At 46.1% G+C, this 17,237-nt stretch overlaps 1 protein-coding gene and 1 long non-coding RNA gene across 3 annotated transcripts in view; one reads left to right on the top strand and one right to left on the bottom strand.

Moving 5' to 3' along the window:
• The window catches only part of FTO (FTO alpha-ketoglutarate dependent dioxygenase), a 368,954-nt gene that overhangs the window by 314,644 nt on the left and 37,073 nt on the right, over window positions 1–17,237 (top strand). The window lies entirely within an intron of this gene.
• On the bottom strand, window positions 13,908–16,022 carry LOC144380242 (uncharacterized). The gene is made up of 3 exons (XR_013444216.1): window positions 15,805–16,022; window positions 15,546–15,666; window positions 13,908–14,203 (listed from the first exon to the last, which is right to left on the bottom strand). It is a non-coding gene; the product is annotated as an uncharacterized LOC144380242 (long non-coding RNA).

Here is a 17,237-nt window from a genome sequence, read left to right as displayed (position 1 = left end):
TTTACTGTGGGCTCCCTTACAGCACCCCTGCCCCCCCACCTGCCCCGGAGAGAACTAGTCTACAAACAAAGCATTTACCCTCCGAGGATTCTTTCCTAATTAAAATTTTACATATACTAAATAAACCAGGGCACTTTTGAAATGTAAATCTGTCATTTAAGTAGGCAAGTAAAATCAGCTCCACCTACCTTGAGACTGGTCTCTCCTTCCGCACAAAGCCACACACGTTCCCGTCTCGCCTTGACTCCGGTGCGACTCACATTCCCTGTGTACTTAGATCCTGGTGTGGGTTGTTGTTGTTGTTGTTGTTTTTCCCTTGAACACTTTCTGCAGTTTAGTTATTTGTTGTAATTATCAAGTTCATTTTTCTCTAATAGATGTGATTAAGTATATTTAGCACTGTGTAATGAGTTTTCTGCCTGGTTGCATCTTAGCTAATAAGGAATTCCTTAGCGGCATCTCTGACAGCTGCTGCGGATCCCAGGCCTGTGAGGCCACGAGAGACCTTTTCCATGAACTGCTAGCATTAGAGAAATTAGCTCCATTACACTCACCATAAAATCGAGGCCGGGGATTTGCTTACTAATAGAGCCTCAATTCAACTAGAAACTAAAGAAATGGGGTGGCCAGTGGGGAGGAAGGTAAATGCGTGCGAAATGCTGGTGTGCACATTTTCATCCGTGTGTGTGTTCAGAAATTTCCAGCCGTCCCTCTGGTTTATTTCGAGAGCAGGACCGGAGAGCAGTGTGCCAAGCCGATGGGCTTACAACGGTGCGATTCAGCAGGGATGGGGCCGGAAGTCTTTGTTACTGCGGTGATGGTAGCACCTGGTCGTCGGGGCCTCTGTCCTCACCAAGCTCAGAAACCTCTGGGTGTGTTTTTGGCCACCGAAAGTCCTTGCCATTGTTGCAGGCTGTCCGGATTTGTAAGGCTAAAGTGCTGAGGACAATTAGTGATTGGTGAGTGGCTGCTCTGATGTATCGTTGCTTAGCAACAGTCTCTGAATTAAGTCTCTGGAAGGGGGATCCAGGAAGAGACAAGACAGGAAGATGAACTAGGTACCATTGCAATGTGTAGGTGAGTCGGCAGCGCAAAAAGTGTAAAAGATATTTGTAATCATAGAAATGGCTGAGTGGGAAATGGGGGATAAAGGAAAGAGAAGACAGAATGTAGCTTCTGTCTTGCTAAATAAAATAAGAAGAAGTGGCAGTTGAACCAGCCCCATTGATGGAAGAGCTCATTCTCCTTCTTTGACACTTTGACTCTGATTCCCATGCAGGGAAGAACTCAGAGAACATTACCCCAAATGCAGCCTGCTGGTTCAGGGAAGGAAAAGATGGAGAATGGAGCTGTGCCTGATTCTTGAAATCCTATAGTACAAGCTTAACTTAGCATTCGTTGGTTCAGACCAGCGAACTAGGATTAACCGGGGGACAGGGCCCAGTTTTGATGAGGCCCTGCTTGCGGAACCAGCCGGACTTGGCGTTCTCGTATACCGATGCTCAGTCTTGCTCCATTTGAAGTACGGAAGTATCTTGAAGGAGCCAGGCACAGCAAGCATATCCATTTCAATAGATTCAGCTGAGTTTAGACTCTCAGCTGACTGAGATATCACCCTGAACTCCATGATTTAGTGAGCTGGTTTAGCCTCTGGAAGGCCAGATGAGCAAAAGAAAGTGGAAAAGCAGTAAAAGACCTTGATCCAGATACTGAGCCTTGTTAAGGGGAGGCCTTATCTACATACTGAGCTCTGTCTGGAGGTCTGCAAAGGTCCAGGGACTCATTACTGTTAGTGAGGGCTGTTTTGCAATTAGTGTTGAAACACTGAGATAAAGAAAGGATATATAGGAATTAAAAACAGATAACGTAAACACTAACAAAGAGTCCTAATCCCCTTGACTGAGTGTTTTGCATGTTTACCTCTGATCAGAATTCTTAATAATATCGAGTGTGTTGCAATTCAATAAAGATCCCCTAGGAAGAAAGGGGTCGATTCTCAGGATTAAAAAACAGAACAAAACGCGAAAAACAGAAACAGAAAAAACTTACACTCCTATCTTCTATTACTTTAAAAACAAAAAATTCGGAGAATACAGAATAGCCAGTAAACTACATAGGAAAGTTTTGTTTTGGTTTAGTTTGGTTCAGGTCACCTGTGGGCATAATTCAGTCTCCCATTATCTAGCGATTGGAAGGGTTTGTCCAGGGCTCAGAAAGCAGATTTTCTGTCTTCACCTATGACTTGTTTTCTCTCTGAAGAAAGGTGGTGGCAGTCAAGAAAGTCTTTGCCCTCCTGGCCCGAAGTTCCTCATTGGAGAAAGGAAGCTGATAACCAACTCTGATTCGTGCCTAGTACCTATAAAGGGCTCCCTGTCACAATAGAGCACTGTATTTTCAGGACAATGTATAATTATTTGGGGAAAAGCCAAAAATGATGGCTAGTGCATGATAATAGATAATAACGTTCTGTCTAAGGGCCTGTGGCTCTCATTTAAGTATCTTAAGCTCCGAGTGCTTTGTGCTTCTGTGTTCCCACCTCCAGCTCTCATGCTCTGGTTGTTGAGCACCCGGCTTCCCTGCTGGATTGTAAAGTCTGGGAATACGGAGTGGGGGTGGGGGGGGAGGGCTTGTACCTTGCTTTCCACCGACCCTTTGTATCCCTGGCCCCCACTGTCGGTTCAGCTACGTAGAGGGAACTCAGTCAGTGTTGGCTGAATTTGTTACCTTAGAATCTAGCAGTGGTCACCAGCCCCCCCATCCTGATAGTCACAGCCTTACGTAATCCCCACCCTTTCAATATGGGCTAGACTTGGTGACTTGCTTCTGACGGAGAGAATGAGGGGGACAGTTAGTTCATAAAAGGCAATGTGGCTACTTGCAATCCCTTTCTGTCCGGACCACTTCCTCTGGGGGAAGCCAACTGCCATGCTGTGAGCCACCGAGGCCTCCAGCCAACAGCCACGCCAGTGACCTTGGAAGTGTATCTTCCAGCCCTAATCAAGCCTCAGATGACCGCAGCACCAGCTGAGCGGTTCATTGCCTCCTTGTGAGAGACCCGGAACCAGAGCCACCCAACTCCCAAACTCCTGACCCCCAGGAACTACTAGATAATAATGCCCCTTGTTGTAAGTCCTTAATTCGGGGGGGAGGAGTAATTTATTACACAGCAATAAATAACAAATACAGTAGCTGATTACCACAAGCATCACTTCATCCACTTCTCCCATTAGAGAAGAGGGAAGATTATCCTCAATTCTTGGCCCGGGGCTCTGGGCATCCCATGCTGAATTTGACTCTGTTGGGGTGGCTCTTCCCAGTCTGTCACTGTGCTTTATTTCTCCCTGGCCTCTCTGTCACTCACAACCCTGTTAATTAGGGGTCTTTTGATTAAAAACAAATTGTTTGATTGTCTCTAAAAGAAGAAAAACCCCACGAGATTATGTTAATGCTTTGTACATTTGCCGGCTATATGAATGCACATTTCACTGTGGCTTGAGGCTGAACATGGCAAGAGGATGAGTCATGTCCTAGGCCTAGCAATGGAATACTTCTAGGAATGCCGAGAGGATAAAGACACCAGGCAATAAAGCGCTAATCCACCGATGGTCACAAATCACAGTGGAAGGAACACATCTTCAGAGGCACCCTGCTGTAACGGCCCTTACAATGGCTGATTCCCTAAAGAGACCCATTTCCAGGACCTCATCCTCGAGCCTACACACAGCTTGCCATGTACACGGATGGCCTTGTGTGGCCCGCCTAAGCCCTGCGGAGGAGAAGCAGAAGTCATGGAGGGGGGAAATTCACTTTGTAACAAAGCAGCAGCTCTGCTGGGCCTGGGTCCTCTGCCCTTTGGGGGAACGGGGCTCAGGAACAAGAAGGAACAGGACCGGGCAATAGAGAGCCCCAGTCACACTGTCAGGATGCTCCCAGGTTTCGGGCGGACTCCAAGGAGGAAGAAAGCCAACATGTTCGTTTTCCATTTGCCGCAGCCTGCAGCAGGAAAGCAGTAAAATGCTGATGCAGTCCCCTTGCCGGTATAACTGATTTACGTGGGAAAAGGGAGACAATCTAGCAGAGACACCAGAGATTACTTGGCTTTTCTCCAGCTTCTGTGTACCAACAGGAGGATGATGGAACAGCCGGTCGTGTTTAGCGCCTTCATTTGCCTCGTCCTCCCCTTGGAAAAAAAAAAAAATTCTTCCTTTGTATGCTGCCACTGTGTCGATTTTTGTGGTGGTGGTGGTTGTTTTAAATAGGAGAACTTGTGAAATGAGACTGCATAAAAGATGGACTTGTTTTATATATGGGGGATATTGCCTGTCCTTCAGATCTATGTGTCTCGCTTATGGAATGAACCAAAGTAGGACAGATAAACTAATATTTTGTATAAGCTCAGCCAGACAATACAGATGATAAAGATGTTTCATCTTCTTATGCATGCAGAAAATATGAAAAATCGTAGTTTACACATATTTGCTCAATTCAAGTGTAAAATTGGGCCCCTCGATTGCCCTGGGCCACAGTGGCTGTGTTAAGGAAGCTCGATTTACCTTGCAGCCGAGTGAAAAATGATCAGAATATTAGACTCATCTAGCCCACATTAAGGAGCCATTGCATTTCCCGACAATTTTATGCTATCTCAATATGAAAACAGAGCAATTTCAACTCATATCAGGTTATGATCGGCAATTACAGTTGCATAATTCACCTAGGCGCCTCTACGCAGGGCCTTTATTTTCCCTCTTGGTGACATTCCTGAGAAAGTGCCTGATAAAAATGTCATATATCATCCCAGCTTTAGAACTCGTGAGGGGGTAATCTGCCATGCCTTGCTGAGCCCATATTCATCACTGGATTTTTGACTTGGAGGGGTCATGGCACTTATAATTTCCTGTTTGTTATTGTCCTCGGCAGCCCTGACAAGGGCTGTAAACGCGGGGTTGTAGACGGTGGTGAAGCGCCGTTCCGGTGGGGCTCATCACCGGCAACAGCCGTGCGTGAGTGTGGCTCGCGCTGTAGTTGGCTGTTTCGAAGATAATTAGATTTGATGTCAACATTTCTTTATCACCTGCATCCTTTTGTGCATCTGTGTGTCAAGTTGTTATTTCCGGATTTATTAGCACCCTCAGAGCTACTCTCTATCTGTCAGCCTGTGTGCTGTTTGTGTTGACAGTTGTAAAGTTAATTACTAGTACTAATGAGCATCGGGCTTTTGGTGGACATGGCGTTTTGGACATTTAAAACTATAATTAGTTTTTTTTTTTCTTTGTGTAGCGCTTCAGTACAGAAAAAAGTGTTCGGGGGGTGGGGGTGGAAAATACCTTCCTTCCACTCCATTTTGACATTCTGTGTGCAGTCAACTTATCTTTTATTCAGAGGCTCCAAAAATTCAGTTCTGTTTATTTTTAAAATAGACTTCTTTGCATTGTAACTCCATGAATAATTTCTTTTGTTCCTTATTTCTCTTCCAGCTTGATAATGTGACCGTTCCGTGTGCCTTGAGAATTAAGGATAGTGATGGTGGAATGATGAAAAAATGTGCGGGGTGAATGCTGACCTCCACCCAACCGGGCTGCAAAATCTCCACTTAGGCCTCTTCCTCTTTTTTGAACCTTAACTCTGGGCTCACCCGAAAGATTCTGTGAATGAAGAAGCGTGGAGAAAATTAAAAGAGTAATCAATAGTTCCCTGGGTGGCTGGTCCCTGGCTAATAGTAATAGCGAGTACTTACGTAGTGTTCATTCCGTGCCAAGAATCGTGCTAAGCTCTTTATGCCAGGGTCCCTTGCTCAATCCTTACCACCAGCCTAAGAGGTCATTTACTGCCATCTTCCTGGTACAGATGGGGAAACTGAGGCTTGGGACAGGGAAGGAACCTACCCAGGGCCTAACAACTAGGCAGTTGTGTTGGGATTTGAACCCATCAAGGCAGCTCAAAGCCTGGGCTCGTGACTCCTACTCTGTAGACACCGAATATGCTTTCAAGAAAAATTAGCAGACCCCTGGGGCATGTATTCTAGAACAACAAAGAGCAATCACTTACTAAATCAGATGGGCTCATTTGTATTTCACTTCCAGTCATAGAGGGATGCTAGCTTCAGTGTAATGGCAATTATCTGTGGCATGTACTTTATGGAGGGATTTTGTTTGGTCTGTTGCGGCAGCAAAGCACCACTCCCTTGCTGCTATTCATATTTACTTTCTATTCATCATTATCTGCCATTTTGCTAAATAACTATCCTTCCCGGACATAAATCATCCATAAAAATACTCTGGCTCAGAGAAAATTTCGCCCTGGCACTGCAATGATGAGATAACCATTTTCATCTCTTGTTGAAGCATTGAGATTTATTGGCTTTCGATGGGCAACAGACCAGGCATCACTCTCTGCTAAACAGACTCCCACTTGCATTTATTCTTATTGCATTTAGCGATTCAAAATGGAGCTCTCGGAATCCCTCGAGGGTCCATTCCCAGCCTGGGTGGGGTGTTATTACTTTATATTAGATAAGGGAAGGACACACAAAGAAACATGTGGTGATTCGGATGATTTTTTATTTCCGTTTAGCAGTGATGACAGAATGTCATAGTGAAATGACTTCAAAAGTCATTTTTCCCCACTGCCCTGGTTCTGCAGCCTTGTCCCTTGAGGGCTCTTCCATTGTACAGTGTTATTAATTCTGCTAACTTTCAGACTTCATTGCTGACAACAGGCCTCTTGGCTTTCGCAGCCTATTACATTAAATTTCCCATCAAACCATGTCAGCCTCTGAGGTCACAGATTTCGAGAGAAGCTTTAGATATTTTGCCATCTGACTTCACGGGCAGGTGTTTTCTAAATTGCTTTTAGGTTTGTTTTTCCAGTGTCAGAAATCAGATTGAACCTATTTAAAAAAACTCAGACGGTGAGCGCTCATCAGGATAAGAACAAAGCGGAGTTTGAGGCACGCCTGAACTGGAGAGCGTGCGTGTGCGTGTGTGTGTGTGTGTGCGCGCGCACCCGCAAACGTGCACTTGTATTTCGGTTGACCTTTCAAAGGGAAAGCAAAGCCTTCCAACCAGACTTCATCCCCGACCCCACCCGGTGAGTAGAGTGTCTTGTTGACGATCTGTTTCTCTAACACTTACTGAAGCCCCCAAAGACGGCGTGGCTGCCCTGGTGAACAGAGCTATGCGCCACTGACCTTGACTTTGGAGGGATCTGTGAACCCGTGGAGTGGCATTAGAAGGTGGCCCTGGTTGAGGACTAGCATGTCTTCATGCAGGGTCCTCGAGCGAGTTTCAGGTGGCCATAAAAATGCAGTGTTTGTTTTGATGGGTTAGTTTGGGCCTGCTGTTGTGGGATGCCAGTCAAGGAAACGCAGAAACCTTCCTCCCCAGCAACATGGCCACGGGCACCACGTTGCTGTCGGAATTACATTCGGAAGGAGGCCTGTGGAGGGAAATGGAACTGGGGGCTCCCTTTAAAAATAGAAGAGAAATAAATGAGCTGCTGTGTTTTTGAAGCCGTCAGTTCGTGAAAATGATTAAAAATCATTTGGCACACCCACCATACCCTCGCCATCATTATTGACGGTCAGTTCCAGCTAGTATTTCTGCTCTAAAAAAAATGACAGTGTTAAAAGCTCTGCCATTGCTGTTGGGATTTCCAGGGCCGGCACTTAGCAGCCTTGGGGTCCCTTCACTGAGTACCGGATGTGTGCTCGGGAGTCGAGGAGGAGGGGGGACCTCCTCTCTGGCTTCCTCGGTGACAGGTGTTAAACACTTGGGCGCCTCACCTGGGAGCAGGAGGCGGCGAGAGCTTGGGCGCCTTGCCGGAGACACTGCGGTTCACGCTGGCCTTGCCCCCCTTTTTTCTTTATCATTTTTGGAGCCCCTGCAGGCTGCCCTGCCCCGAGCCCCCCATGAGCCGGGCCTCCGTGCGGGAGGAGGTGCTGAACCAGGCTGGGGCCCGAGAAGGATGAGGAAGGCGAGGCCGTGTCACTGTTCTGTTTCCCCTGCTAGCAGCCAGAAGGAGAGAGAATCATTTGTGGCACTCTGGGGACAGTTTTGTCACCCTGACAGTAATGCTGTTATGCGGCGGCTTGACACACAGGATGAATCCATAAAGACAGATAAGTAACTGCGAAAGTGGCTGGGGATCAGGCTGAGTGCCACCACTCACCTGCAGTGACAAATAGATAGTCATGAAGGATTGGAAATCCTGCCCAACACGGAGATCTGTCAGCAGAGAGATGGAGTGCAGCCCCGGTGACAGAGGCAGCTGGAGGAAAGCGTGCACGTGCACGTGCGCGCTCCTGCAGGGGGTGCGGGGGGGTGAACTTCAGAGCTTGGTTTGGGGGTGGGGGCAGGCGGCCGGGCTTTCCTGGGACGGGGGTGGGATGCTGGTGCAGGTGGGAGCAAAGGATTTCAACTCTGTTTTCCTTGGTGAACTGGAATTGTGGGTCTTGGGTCTTTTTATTGGTAGGTTCAGGCATATTTGGTTAAGAAGACTGCTTCGTTTCCATTTTCCCTGGGATTTTTTTCATACCAATAGGGGTCCCCATCTGCAAATGAAATGAGTCCAAGTTTTGATAGTTAGCAAAATATTACTGCTAAGCTGCTGGTGTCAGAGGCACCAGGCAAAGGGCAGGCGGAAGCAGGGGGCCGCGTATTTATCTTTTATGTTGGAAAGGTTTGTTATTTCTGGTTGGGAATCTGCTTTTCTTCAATGGTAGAAATTCTGAGGGACATCGCTGGAAAAAACAAGCCGTGGGCTGGATCTGCTGTCTCCCACTTGGGTTTGAGATCCAAACAGCACTGCGTCCCGCAGTCGTGAATCTCACTGTTGATATGATGCAGAATACGCTTTGTTTTCATTATTCTCGAGGTCGTGAATGCCTGGCTGTGCCCTATGAGATTCCTGGGAAGTTATTGAATAGATTTGAGGTGAAAATAAGCATAAATGGTAAGAGTAAAAGCTCCTCGGGTCACTGTCAGGGGTTGGGACAGAAGCCTCGAGATGTAGCGCAGCCATTTAGAAACTCTTTTCTTTCTTTAACCTGCCGAGAATATTTTGGCCCCCGGGGATGAGCATAAATATATTGAGGACCCAAAGGTTTCAGACAGGATGGGTCCTGTGTCTTACATGCATTTTAGCAGGAGGTGGGAATGGAAGCAAACCAATATCCAAGCATCTGTTTTCTATAACAGTGACCAGGATTGTTAGCATTAATAAGCTGGCTGCATGCGGGGTACAGAGAATCGTCTATCAAGTCCTTGTTCTGACTGTTTTTAATGTAATAATTAAAAAAAAAAAAAAAAAAGGACTTACAGTAGCCAGCTGCTTCTTCCCCTCCCTTCGAATGAGTCCTCTTGCCATATTCCTGTGCTGTCATCTTTGGCCACCTGCCTTTGTCATAGGTGGAAATGTACTTGATCTAGCTCAATTGTACTTACTTTTTACTTCTGGGAACTTAACATAGGGTACTCGTGTATCTGAAACTCTGTTTCCTCCAGAATGGTTTTGTGTAGCTCCAACTATTACAACTACTGTTACTATTACTACTTCTGTTTGAGGGCTATGTACTCCAGCATTTACTCTTCTGTCTAGGCGGGCCCTCGCCACTTTGTATTTCTTTAGAAAATCCTGGGCCCTGCTTGTTGGTTTTAAGATACTTTGTTTTAGCTTATAATTTTTGGAGGCTAAGACTGTTTTAGGGCAACTCAGCTATAATGAAAACATTTTTTGTTTTGACCCTAGGTTCTCAGTGTGACATGTTTTGACCCTATCATTCTAACCATGATTTAAATTCTGAATTTCCAGAAGCCTTATTAAATATGTCAATTTGTGCACCAGAATGGTAAATGTTCCTGTGAACTTTGACTCCTAAAGGAAACTCTATTTCGAAAGAATAAAAGATTTTCCTGATAAATATGTTCCTCATTTTGGACTAATACTTTCAGTCTGAGTGCTGGAATGGGGAAGGGCCAACCCATTGCCTGGCCCCACTTGCTACCTCATTCGGGGATGCGATTTTACAACCCCCGGCATTAGATTTTTATTTTGCCAAGATCACTTTCGCAATGGGATATAAATCTCCTGAGTGCACACCTGATTACGTAGGCCTGCACGTGAATAAGAAAGAGAGTGTACCACCTGCCATCACGGGAGTGCCCATAACCATGCCAGATAGCTGGCACTCAGTAGGCTGACAGGAGCTCTGTGGCTGTTTTTCTTAACTTGGGAGCTAAGGTCACCCTCCCTCCCAGGGCCTTTGCGATGAAATGCAAGCCAGGGGTCTTGCCCCAGCAACATATCTCCTCACTTTGATTTGCGCAGACGCTCTTAGAAGTTGTCTGCCTCCCGCCCACCTGTCTCACCGGATGGCCATTGCAGGGGGCACCCCAGCCAGCGAGAGCTGGGTGCTAACACTTGTCACAGTTACTCTTTCTGTTGTCCTTTGCTGCTGCTCAGTGTGTGTGCCAACTCTGGTCCGGGCCCTGGGTACTAGCATTTGTCAATACAAAAGTGTCCCGTGATGCTAATACCCTCCCTCAGTTTTAGCTCCAAACCCACCGTCTCCAGGAGAGCACTTTGGGAGAGAAATTTCTCCCGTAGGGTTTAACTTATCTGGTTATTGGCTCTCCCTTTGATCCCCAGGTCGAACTCTTCAGAGAAAACTGAGCAACCTTTCATACTTTCCCAGGAATGGAAAAATTATTTTGGTAATAAGATACAATTTTAAAAGATGGATATGCCCAGCCCATTTCGCATCGGGCCCATCATCATGTGGTATTACCTCCGCCTCCTCGAAGTCCTCCCCACCGTCCACCCCTGGTCTGAGTGGTCGTGAGGACCTTTGGTGTGTTTGGGGCCCATGGGCCAGCAGCAAGCACCTTTAGAAACGATCAGGAGGAGACCTGGCTCAAAGAACTTACCCAGCCGTGCTCTTTAGAGCTGACTAACCACTTTTGCACACGTTCTTTCTCTTGATCCTCTTCACGTGGTGAAGCGAACATAGCAGTGGTACGGTTTTACCGTGGGGCACCTCGGAGGTGGAGAGACCCCACTGCCAAGTGGCTGGGCTGCCACTCACCATAGCACTTTTACGGTCCTGGGAGACACTGGGCATTGTTTTCCTGAGTCCTTACAGCAGTCCGTGTGCACTAATGAGGTGGGACAGGTGATGATGTCCCACTTTGTAAGTGGGGAGGCTGACGCTTAGTGAGGCTGACTGGCCCTCTTGGGGACACAGCAGGTAAGGAGTGACACAGTTGGGAAACGTACCCCAGACCTTCCTCCTCTTAGACCCACACCCCTTCCATTACACCAGGACTAACTCCACAGTCCAGAAAAATCTCAAGAACAAAGCTACTCTGAAGCCGCCGTAGAGCCTCACCCTTCATAGGATTCCAAATTCCTATGACAGCCAAGCTGTAGTGCCCTGGGGGAAAGCTCCAGAAGGGAAGGTCTCCCTTGGCCGGCTCTTCAGGACCAGGCAAGGGAGGGTGTAGCAGAGGGCCCCACCCCTAGGGCATGCTCACCCACCCAGTTGGCAACACGGAGATGCTGCTGGTCTAGACCCACATCCGGGCACTGCTCACCTTTCGCTGACTCATGCCCGGAGTGTTTGCAAAGTGCACAGGCTGTAACCCAGAGATGGAGCAGATGTATGGAAGAAGAGTGTCAGGCGTTGCTAGGGACCAACAGGCAAGGTGTCCCTGTCAGTGGGGACAGAGAGCAGACGCTGAAGGCAGGAGCCTGCACCGTGGAAACCTCCCATCCCCGAAGCGTGTGCTTGGCTGGCAGGGGAAGCTGCCACCCATCAGACTGGGCTGCATTTGCAAAGGTCAGGCTTTAATTACATGCACAGTTAAATGGAGATACTGTAGAGAGGTCACACTCATATTTCTTTGGCCTTCATTAATGTTGTTGCTCTGTCACTTTCTCTCTCCTCGGGTTTGTAAATGAAAGTTCCTTTAATACATTTAAAAGGATTATTTATTTTTAATTGTTTTACCTCTGGAGGGAGAGGTTACTTTTTTTTTTTTTTTGAGTAGTTAAAAAAAAAAAGAAACAACTTTGCCTATGCATTTCTTGCTAATTTATTTCAAACCCTGTGCTTTTTATAGTCTTATCTACTAATGGTTTTGATTAAAACACAAGCAAAAACCAGCCAACATGAACAGGTTGAATGCCACATCTGTGCAGAAGATAGCAGCTCTCTTATTTATGGCTCCAAGAAATGGAGCCTAAATTAAGCTAGCTATTGCTGGAGAGTGGATAAGCGGCCATTATGAATTATCCTTAATTATAGCGATTTCCTAAACTAATAAACCTGCTAAATCTTTATTGCAAAGGTTAGTTTACGCAGTGCATATAAAATCCGCATGTGCTCCGCATCAGCCACCAGCTGTCTGACAGTGGGTTGCGATTTTAGTGAGTGTTCACATAAATTTTATGTTGGTTATATTAACAGTCAGTCCATATCACTACCCACAGATGCCAGTAGACATAAAAATTGCTCTCTAGTGAGCCTAAATATCCCTAGAAGCTAGTTGTGTCTAATGTTCCATGTAGTATTTGTACGTGAAAGCACCAGATTGGAGGGTTATTTACAGATGAATATTTCAATCCAGTTAGTTCATATAGGCCTACTTAGCCTTCTTTGCTGGTTTATTTGTATGCTAAATAATTCACCAAAGGTTCTTGTTTACTTTCTATAGTAGTTTCTATGAAATGCAAACAAGGGAGCCAACTTTAGGTGTTCAAAAGGCTAAGCAGCTCTGTGTTTAGATGCAGGTCAGAGCAGCAAAGGGGGCCTTGCCCATGGGCTGTCACTCGGCTTTACACATCCTTCTTTCTTCCTTTCTTCCCCCCGCCTTCCTCCTCCAGATATAACTGGAGCTTGCTGCTTTCATAGGAATTTTTGGCTGGGCTATCTTTAGTCTAAATTTATCTTTTTCAATACCTTCTGTATGCTACCTTCGGCTTGCACAATTAACCACCCAACGCCAGCAGCAAAGAACACATTCTTGGCTTGGAGAAGCTTCCCCACAGTCCTCCGGGCTGACAAGAATAGGTCAATTCTCTTCTATTGAAATGCCCTTGTTTTCTTCCCCCCCCCTTTTTTTTTTTTTTGCCTTTTCCTTTTCTTTTTCTTTCTTTTCTCTCCCATGATTTTTTTTTTTTTCCTGGTGCATTTCCAAATCTTAAGATTTGAAAGGACAGCAAATAGGACCTTTCTCTTTTCCTGGAAAGCCCCGAGCCAGCCTGACCCCTGTCACCCTGAAGGACAGAAGAGCCAAGTCCAGCTCTAAATGATGTAGCCTTTAGCAGCCCTCAGAATATCTGTTCACCTGGGTGGGAAGGATCATTGTTTTCTGGCGAGGTGACAGTTACCTGACCCTATTGTTCACATGTCCCCATGGCTCCGTTTATATGTGAGAAATATCTATCTGCCCCTACATTTTGCAAATGTTTATGATCCTAAACATTTGCCCCTAAAGAGATTGGAAAATAGCCTCCTTCATTTTCAGCCCGGCGCTGCCAAGATCATGAGAGAGTTCAATAGCAGTGCTAACTTTTTATTTAATAATATTGATTTTATCATTTTTACTACTTACAATGGGGATTGGTCGGCTGATAGTTATTTGACCTCCCTTTGTGCATGGCTGTGGAGTGCTTCGTGAAAGCTATTGACATATATCTCTCTTCCCCCACTCCTCTTCCAGTGGCCCATCTCGGCAAATAACATTGAGATGCAGTAACTGTTCCCTGATATTGATTTCAGATTGTGTTCATCACACCCTTCCCGGGGCCAGGCCAAGAGCAGCAGTCCCGGTTCTGTAAACCCTTGACTACTTCAGGCTGAAGTATCATTTCCACCTTCCAAGCAAGAATATCAACCATATATGTTTCAAAAAAAAAAAAAAAAAAATTACCCAGGAAAATGAAAGCGTGTTTTGATCTTGATTATTTTTTACGCATATATCATTAAACTGATCTCTTCTAGTTTTATGATGGGCTTTTTCTGTAATTTTTTTTTTTTTTTTTTCCCTTAAGGAATACTAGGAGGTCCGTGGTTCCCTGAGCTGGTAGGAGGAACTCTGATTACATTTTAAGCTTCTGGGATTCAGAGTTTGGCACACTCAGCCAGACCCAGGGCCTCTTTGACCTTCGGTTCTCAGCCAGCTGGGGTCGTTCTCACCACCTGGGCCTAAAAAAAAAAAAAAGTTCCATGTTTTGCCTCCATGGAGTCAGTTGAGATGGCAGCACATTTAAAAGAACCCGAGGTTTAACGTTCAGGGGGCAGCCAGCCTAATCCAGTGATTATAATCACTTTTATCCATAGGAAGGACATGACACGTAGTCTGGGTGGATTTGCATACTCATTGAGAAAAACACCAAGCACAGAGCAAATAATACTGGAATCCTAAGTTTTATAGGCGGAAAAAAAAAAAAAAGGCAATAGAGAATCTGCACCAAGAGTGATTATATCTGGGTGATGGGACTGCGGGTTATTTATTTTGTCTTCGGGCATTTCTACATTTTCTAAATTTTCTTTTGTAGTTAGAAAAAAAAAAATCCCACTCAGAAGTGTTATTTTTGAAAATGGAGAGGTTACTAGAAGGATTGGAACTCTCCAGAAGATCCCCGACCGCCAGAGTGAATGCATTAGCCGAGGTGGAGATTAACTGACTCAGTGCTGTGCTAATCTTGACTCCAAGAGAAGCAGGACAGACATCGCTCCCATCACAGTGCACCTGCTAGTTCTTATTTGGTGAAGCCACTGGGGATTGTGCTAGGCTTTGCCACTGAAGTGTAAGCGCAAACCAGTTAGGAAGGAGGGCTTTGGAGTCAGACAGGCCTGGGTTTGATTCTTGGTCCTTTCTTTCACCAGCCATGACTTCGAGCGAGCGACTTAACATTCTCTGTACCTCAGTCTGCTCATCTGGAAAATGGGTTATTTGAGAGGCTTAACTGCCACAGTATATGTAAGCTTATAACATACCGCCTGGCGTCTAGTAAGCAGTCAGTAAATGGTAATTTGCATTGCTGGCATCTGTATAGCAATTTCCTCATCAAACCAGAGCCATAATGGGAATTAGCATAGTCGCAGTCCGCAGAATGGTGATTTTTTTTTTTTCCTCCATAAGCCCAACTGGGACTCAATTAAGATCTATCCAGTGTCTAATACATGTCAGATTTCCAGGACAAACCTGATTGCGTATAGCACTCTTTGATTAGAGGCAATTCGTTTTTAAGTGCATATCTAAACAAAATTTTGGCTGAATGTTTTTGGGAGGATTTTTAGAGAAATAAATGTTTCTATCAGGAAAAGAAGTTACAGGTCTTTAATTAGGGTTCTGAAACCCCCAAACACAGGCACACGCACAGACGCGCGCACACACACACACGCGCGCACACACACACGCGCACACACACACGCGCACACACACACACACACACACACACACACACACACACACCGCCTTTCTCCAGCAAGAATTCTTCCAGAGCAACGCTAGAAAACGTAACAGGAGCCTTTAGAATATTACCTTAGTTTTGTTCCAGGGCCAGTTGTGCTCTTCTCGAGCATTTTCCATTTGTGTGGTCGGAAACACTTCCTGAGACCTCGGGTGGCGTCGGATCCTTCCCTGCAGGCAGCCATCTTCAGGGCTGAAAGCAGAGCATAAAAAGCAGCTAAATTAGAGCCTTTACACAGTTGCTGAAACTGGCTTAATGAGAGACAGCGAACATTTTGCAGGCTACTGAACTTCTGAAATGTGACAATCCAAGCAAATGAAATCATGGTACCTTTCATTGTAGTTTAATTGGACTCAAACTTGGCACGAGGGGCTGCTGAAAGCTGTATTCAATGAGATAGACAGGAATTGTACAACAACTAATTCAGCCCACACAACACATCTTACAACTGTCCAAGCTCCACACTGTGCTCAGGACTGACTCTCGTGGTCAAGAGAGGGAGAACGGCCGTGCATAAAAGCCGAGATCAGAAGGCAGACCCAGTCCTGGCATGGTGAATGGCATACCTGTCACCGTGAGTTATGCACTTGAAATAACTCAGCCTCGTGGCAGCCGGTCCAGGCCAATTTATTTTAAAGAGGCAAAAAGGAGTGAAACAAACTTGGGCCCTCTCTTCTGCCTGTTAGGGTGTCAAGATATCAGTGTCAAGGAGTCCTCTTACCAGAAGGGTGAGGGTGAGTTGAGCATAAACACCAACAAGGAGGGAAGTAGGCATGGGCCTCCCGTTGAGTGGAGCGAAATGGGAATCCCGGTCGAGTAACCCAAAAAGCAGGAAATTACCCGAGCTGTCAGGAAGGGGACCAAAATCCTGTCAAGCAACAGTAAAGGGAATGGGAAGCACAGGAGGGAAAGGTACGTTGGGAGGGGGGATGATGGGAAGACGCAGATCGTTTTAGGATGGGCATGTCCCGAGCCTGGAGGCCCTGGAAAGTTCAGAAGGGGATCTTGGCTTCCTTATGCTGTTCGTGCATTGCATGAGTTCCCCGCCCCGCCCCCCTGGGGTGGAACGGACTCTGTAATCCCAGCGTCTTCTGGTCTGACCATCCCACCTACCACTCGCGTCCACGTCCGCTGTGGTTATGGTTCTGGGTTTAGCCAGTAAGGCTGGGAGAGTGGACAAATTGGGTGCCTGCATGTAACGGGCCATCCTGGACATTGATTTTTGAAGGTTCATTAGATAAATGCTGACATCACAGATTGATGTCTCTTTAAACCAGTACCTAGCGCAGGACCATCGAGGGAATCAAAAATATTGATGTAACATGTTTGAGTAGAAGGCTCACTGGAGAATTCCCGTGCCTAAATGGGATCCATCAATTTAGGCTTTCTTTAATTATTCTAATTTCTGTGCGCCGCATCAGGCGGGGAGTTTGTCTGCAGGAACTGGTTTTTATGGGGAACGCTGCTCCCACTTTAGGGGCCAAGGAAGGCCAGACAGGGGGCGCACGTCTATTTTTCATTGTTGTTCGAGCTGCTGTTTAGTAATTAAAATTTTTGATCATAGCCTAATTTTCCCATACAGTGTGGCCATGGAATTGACAAGGGACTGATTAATGGGCCGACCCTGGGGCCAGGAGGCTGCTAGGTTGTTCTCTTGTGGAAGGCATGCTGGCAAAATAAAGTTGATGGTTTTGTTTGTGTTTAACCCTTCACCTTGGCACTATCAATACATTGAAGACATCATTTGTATCTGCAAGTGTTTC

The sequence above is a fragment of the Halichoerus grypus genome, chromosome 15 (assembly GCF_964656455.1).
Source record: "Halichoerus grypus chromosome 15, mHalGry1.hap1.1, whole genome shotgun sequence".
NCBI lineage: Eukaryota > Metazoa > Chordata > Mammalia > Carnivora > Phocidae > Halichoerus > Halichoerus grypus.
The sequence above is the reverse complement of the archived record's forward strand: the minus strand, read 5'-3'. Positions and strand labels throughout refer to the sequence as shown.